Here is a 7275-nt window from a genome sequence, read left to right on the forward strand (position 1 = left end):
TTGCCTCTCGAGGAGACAGTCAGTATGTGTGTTAATTATATGAGATTATAGAAATAATAAATTGGAATTTCATATTTGAAAGCAAATAGCAAAGATTAGTAAAAGGAATACTGTACCTACATGTATTTGTGCTGTGAAGGTGACTAATAGTGCTCAAAAACTCAATTATGAACTGGAGGGATAGTACGTCTCATAGCTTTAATAATTAAAAAACTTGCTTTGTGTAGTTTTAAATATCCATTCTGTCCTGTTTATCGCTAGCTGTCCCTTGTTTCAACTTGCACTTAAGGATTCTCTCTCCTCATTATTTGTTAAGATTATTGATTCAATGCAATGCGTGTTTGCCAAAATGGAATGTAAGAACGGTTCGGCTGGTAATCGGTTTACATGATTTTGGTTCCAAAGCTATTCATGTTTAGTTTCCCATTCACAAAGTCACAACCTTGAATAACTGTACCACGGTGACCCAGTACCAAATCATTCACCTGTGAATGGGTGTAGTGTCTCTAAACACTGTAGTTCTTTTGTACTTTGATCCATTTGTAGATCATTTATAAATGTTTCTATTAGTTTTTACGACAGCTTTTTTCCTTCCACCTGTAAGACTGCGAGCATTCTCCATAGTGTCCTTTGAAATCAGATGTATCGGTCCACCGTATGTGCTTGCTTTGTGAATCAAGGTTTAAAAAAGAAATCAAGAAAAAGAGAAATCATTGGACAGTATTTATGGTGATCATCATGTATGGGTGTGCATGTGAAAAAATGCAACTTTTATAACCAAATTAAATTTGATATTTTTTAGGAAATTATTGTTTGCAATTATTTGTGTGTCTATGGGATCTCAATGAGGGGGGCAGAGGTCAGATGTTGCATTCAATACAGCAGGAATTGTTCTGTTGTTTGTGACCATTTGACATATATTAAATACAGTATATGATTAATATTCTGGTAGCCACTGCTGGCGTCCTTGAAGAGCATCCTTCAAATGACGTCAGCTGTCATTTGCTGTTTGTGTCATGAGTGAATAAGTCAGTGTTCTTAGTTTGATCGCTTCACGTCCAGAAAAGAAATGAAGGTTGTTTATATGACTTCACAAAGTTGGACATTCTCATGATAATGTTTACAGCCAAATAATAAATTCCTAAAAAATTAATTAAAAGTGAGCTACAATTACAAAGATGTCCAATCATATGTTCATATGCTGGACTGATGGACCTGACTGATGGCTATTTTGGATTTGGGCTATCTTTAATCATCACAGTGTCACACAAATTAATGAGACGTGACATAAAAAAAAGAAGAAAAAAAAGCCTTTAAATGTATGCAGGCAAGACATGTAGCACAAAGTATAACCTGGGTGTATATGTCGGGGTCAATATCAGACGGGGTTTCACAGCTTTTTTATGGCTGCAGCAAACAAAAAGCTTCTCACAGTCATCCTCTCAGTGGAGGCAAAATGCTTGTCAATAGAAGCTGTGTCCTAATCAGTGCAGTAAAAGAATATGGGTTGTTATGGCACCGGTCGCTTAATGGCACATCCACTGTGGGTCTGATTTAATAATCATCATCATCATCATCATCATCATCATCATCCCCAGGTTGTAATCGGCTGCAACAAGTGGTTGTTTGGAGAGAAAATCACATTAAAATTACGCCTCACGCTCATTAATGAAAGACAATATGACAGTTATCTTTTGTTCAGTTATCAGTTTGATCAAGACATGACGCATTATAATGATTTGATGAACTGATTTATGCAACATGTATTTCTAAGTTAGATTTTTTAATCTAAAATTCAATATTCTCTCTGCCATCGGGCTGTCATTCAGCCAAGAACATGACAACAAATCACATCCGGCCCGTCATCACTTCAGGGACAAAAAGCTGAAGGGATGGTGACAAAGCTGGGTTCACACAGGCCTGCTTGGCAGTCCATAAACAACAGGACTGACTGTCAGTTAAAGTTAGATTCATAATTAACGAGAGGTTGAAGAGACTTGGCTTCGATGCAGCAACAACAAGTAATAAGTGAAGTGCCGTTAAATAAGATCTGAAGTACAACAGATGTTGACTGTCATCCATGACTTCAAACTCTCTGAATGTTATTTGAACAATTAGTCTCAAAGCTCTCAAAGAGTGCGATCCAACATAATATGTGTGATTTCAGAAGTCTGAAATGAGAAACAACACATCCAACAAATTCATAACTTATCCATTTTCTCTTTTCTCCTGTTTATATCTCCGTTTTTACAAGTAGCACACCTGCTTGTGTCCACCACATTTACATGAAGGCAGGAAACAATCCAATCAGAGGCGAGCAGATTTGAAATCAGCGTTGTGTGTGGGTGACTCGATCTTTCAAATAAAAAGTGCATAAAAGATATAACCAAATGACCCTTTTACCGTCTATTTAAATTGAATGATTTTTTTGTACTCACAATCTCTTCAGTCACATACTAGTCTTGGTGTGTGTCTACTACCAAACCGGCCCGCTCGTCCATGCTGTGACATCACATTCCTCTGGAGGGCAGCAGTGCTTTTCAGTTTGGCGAGGACGGCGTGTGACTGCAGACTGCAGAGGAGGTCTCACTCTCATCAATGTATTTAGATTTTCTGATGTCAACACCGTAAACCACAAGACACACATTTCACATCATGAAATGTGTGTAAGGACAAACTTGAGAAATAATCCTTCGGCCTCCTCTTCCTCCTTTTTTTATACCCTGCTTTTAAATGCGTGTTAGTTTTTTTTTTACCATTGGCTTAAGTTCATTGACGATATAAACAAAAGAACCTCAACGTCTGAGTGATTACTGCAGCGTTTCAGTACTGAAACACCCATTGTGTAAATCAATGAATATTTGTTTTGTTGCATCTTATATATTTGCCCTGTACTCTCATCTTCTTCTTCTCCTCTCACTCCCCTCCCTTCCTTTTCTTCCTCCCCCGTACACCCCCCTCCTCTCCTCCCCCTCTCTTCCGCTCGCTCTTGCCCTTATTTTCCCTCGCTATCCAACAGATCTTTATTGAGCAGTAAGTCTGTGGAGTTCCCGAGGGCCAATGGATGTTTAAAATTCTTGCCAGTTGTAACCTCTCTATCACTCGCTTTTCGTCCTGCCTGCCACGCCACCAGAGGGGGGGCGTGAGGAGACATCCATCTTCTGCTGGCCTCTCTGAATATTTCACAAAAACCTCAGTTAAGCACGCCAAGTCCATTTGACCCTCCTGCCCCAAAATCACAGCGAGGATATCCCAGGTAAAATGTTTTAATTTGACTTTGATATACCGAGACGCGAGTTGGAGCCTTCTTTTGAAGTCTCTGGGAAAACTTCCTGAAGCTCATGCAGTAAATGTACAGAGGTTTAGGGGGGCCGTGAATGGTACTACAAGTTGCTTTGCATATAAAGTAACTGTAGGATTTTATTATAGGCTCTTTCGTTATATGTCCTTCGATGGATACATACAGGGCCGAATCAACCAACTCGAGGGCCCCGAGCCAAGTTTGTATCCTCTAACCTTTAACCACAATGTTCACAGCAAGCATGTGAGCTTCATTTGGCCACACACCAACCAGCGCTCCCATGCTGGATTACCAGTCAGTCCCCAGGTTAATGTCGTGCCAGTTGGTGTGTGGCAATATGATTAAACACAGGTTAATTTAGTTGCCAAAACAACTTTGAACACCATTTCACACGGTTACATTTTTACTTCTAGCTAAATGTAGTTTACAGACATTTCACAAATAATAGATTAAAGTAAAGTAGCCACCTGCAGACTTTCCCCTGAGGGTCTGGGGTCCTTGGGGAAGCTGCCTGATTTGCTTGGTCACTAATAAATAAAAGTGAGATCATTTCTTTGCAGGTTGTTATGAGGCACACTCATACGTAAGTCAAACATTCATGGAAACCAATGACCTGATCCTAGAATATGACATGGAGTTGTGTGCAGTCAATTTTACAGAACACACACTGAACAGTTCAGCCGTGTGTCCATCCATCCATTCCAACATGAATGCGTTTCCCAGCAGGTGGTTTGAGGCAGGCCTCTTTCCTATCCATCACGACGCTCTGAGGCCAGGCTACCGGTGGAAGGATATACCACCTGGCCTGTAACTCATCCAAGGCATCCTAGTGGGGTGGACAACGGATGTTTATGCTGGCTGTGTTCAGAGAAGAGCAATCATTCGTCATCAGTGGACGAATGTCGGCTGATGTCAGCGAAGGGAGGAAGCCAGGGTAAGGGCCTCGTCTTGGTGATTCATCTTCGGCTGAGACGGCTCGAAGTGGGAGACGCTCGCTGGGCACAACTTGACTGGAGAACCACGAGTGTTGAAAGGACTGGCCGCCCCCACCTGGCAGACTGTGGTGGTAAGTGTTATTACAGAGGTGTACCGGACACTTTACGTTCAGACAATGGACTCCAGCACTCCCCGGAGATCAGAGTACATAATACAGGAGCAGTTTGAAATGATTTATACTTCATAAATGCTCATGGCTCCAATTGTCTTGGGTCCAGAATCACCTTTTCTGTTAATATTCTATTCATGTGCTCCCCTGGCACCCGGATAGACGGGTTGATCTAATCTTTGAGCCGATGGAAGTTAAGACAATAGGATTATTAAGATGGAACATTGCTGTAGTTTAATATCCATCAGTGAGCTGGATTAGTGTCAGTAAAGGTTAATATATCTAGTAATCATATGATGACCTCAGTGTGCACTGAGGAGTTGAGCAATAGCTCACCTGGATGTCAACTTCCAGATTAAAGTTTTGATATGACATGTCCTGGTCTGTTCATACACAGCTCAGTTCATGCGAAGTGTCTCGTGTCAGGTAATATTGTAATATTTGAAAGTCAAACTCCTCTGACCCGCATTAAGATATACTTGGAAAATCTTTTCTTTCTTTGCTGTTTTCATTTGATGTAAAATATTTTTGTAAATTCAAACTGCCAAGTTGAATCATCTGTGTCACCATTGTGTTGATTTTCATGGAGAGAGTTCCAAAGCACTCTTCAACAGGCGGGTATTAAGAAAACAGAGTTTTCTGCCATCATGTTTTGATATAAAAACAAGACATATTATGAAAATGCAAGTTCCAGTTTCAAGTTTGAACACAACTCATAAAGAGGTATCAGAGATATGAATGCCACACTGATACTGATGATTTATTGTGGGGGTCAAAGAGAGAGGTATTGGCCAGACATGGTACTTCTAAACATATAATCAATTGTATGCAGCCTTGGGATACATCAGCCAAAATCTGGATACGTATTTAAAACCAACCAGCAGATCAAAGACTGGGATGCTAGCAGCTCTGTTTAGAGTATTAGCGTGCTAAAATCTACTAATTAGAGCTAAGCACAAGTACAGCTGTGGATGATGGGAATGTAATTAGCTTTGCAGGTGTTTGGTCACATACCATAGTATTAGACAAATTGAAATTTTGACCTGATAATGACGCTAGAGGAAAAGTAGAGTAATCACTAAAGTGATTACAATTCACCCTGAGGGCAACATGAACATCTGCACCAAATTCCATGTCAATCCATCCAATAGCTGTTTTGATATTTCAGTCCGGAAACAAAGTGGAGGATCAACCGACTGTCTGGCCGACATTGCCATCTCTAGAGTCACACACAGGGCTCGTAGCAATGGTCTATTTTCCTGAATTCCTGACTAAGCTTTCGTTGTTGTCACTGAGGTAATTTCTGCTGCTATCTATCTGTTTCAACAGCTCAATGAAGCACCGCTGCATGTTTTAGAATAAACAAGTATACAGTTATTTAGGTCTATACCCATGTCGCTCCACATCACGTGACCTCCAGATATTGTTGAGCCGCCTGACAGGTGCTTCATATGGAGTATTGGAGTCACACGCAGGGCATCGGACCACCTCTCCGTCCTCTCTAATAGCACCAGCAGTCTGGAACAACAACTGAGATCTGGAGACGTTCCCAGACTGAAGAGTCGGTGCCCTCTGCCACTGTCAGCTTTAATAATCTTGTCCAGCCAAAACCACAGACAACCTGCTCAAATTAAAGTTCAGTGACTTCCAAATGCAATACATGTTCTAACTTAGCACTGTAAACACCAGAGCAATGTGTACAGAAAAATCATGTTCCTCCTCTGAGATAAAACAGACTCCCGTAGTTCTTCAAAGTTTTATTGGCATTTAGAGATCCCTAAATGTCTCTCTAAGGCACATATTTATTCTAAACAGCCTCTATTGGAAGCGGAGAAAATGTTTATTTGCCAATGATGCCTGCGTGCATATTGCTGTCACCGTGACACTGGTGCCACCTTGCAATAAAACAGGCATTGAGGCAGTGGGCACAGTGGGTTTTACTGGCAGGCATTTTCTGCCAGTAAAGCACATTTGTTTCAGTGAACAGGTATTCAGTGAGACGTTAGAGAGTGGAGAAGTGAATGCTAGTCTGACCAAGTTTATTAAACACTAGGCGATCTTTACCGTGAGTCTGATGTCAGCACTTAGTCCGATGTGGATGGATGCCATGGTGCTTAAACTGCATAACCGCACATGATCATTTCCCTGGTTGTAGGGCACATCCAACCAGACACCATACTATTAAGTTCAGTCTTTGAACTCACACTGAAGCACCTCGTTATAATGAGTGTAAGAGATTTTAGGTCAAGGCAGATGAAGTGAAAAAAGTTAATTAACCAAAGTGTTAAGATGTTAAATGTGGCCTGAAGGCCTGATGTAGCACGGAATAACTTTTTTTTTCACCAACTTTTCTTTATTTGAATTGTGGACCGGACACATAGGTTGTCTCAAAACGTTGTTCCGGACTTATGAGATTTATGAGTGTATGCTGATCCTTTGTAACATGTTGCCAAATGTAGTGTGCAAGGTTTTAGCTATAGTGCCTGCATCCATCTGCTTCATCCTATGCAACATGATCCCATCTGATGCTGTGTACTGGGAATATGCAGCTGGCAGCTGGCAAAACCTGGCTTCACTTTTTATTTTTTTTTCTCAATGGCACATAGTCTCCAATCAATACAAAGGCCTACTTAGTGTAATAATAACATCTGGTAATTTCAAAAATAACTTTAAAGACAGTTAAAACAAAAACAAAAATAAGGATTTAATGTCTTCTCGCCCTTCATTAAAATGAGTCGTAGAGAAACCACTGATCCCCTTGACCTCATGTGCATTTAATTTGCTCGCAGCTCGTCCCCTACCGGCGATTACCCACGTGGTTTCGTTAATCTGAACGAGGGCACATGTTTACTCATTTCTATCATGGGGA

The sequence above is a fragment of the Cyclopterus lumpus genome, chromosome 12 (genome assembly GCF_009769545.1).
Source record: "Cyclopterus lumpus isolate fCycLum1 chromosome 12, fCycLum1.pri, whole genome shotgun sequence".
NCBI classification, from domain to species: domain Eukaryota; kingdom Metazoa; phylum Chordata; class Actinopteri; order Perciformes; family Cyclopteridae; genus Cyclopterus; species Cyclopterus lumpus.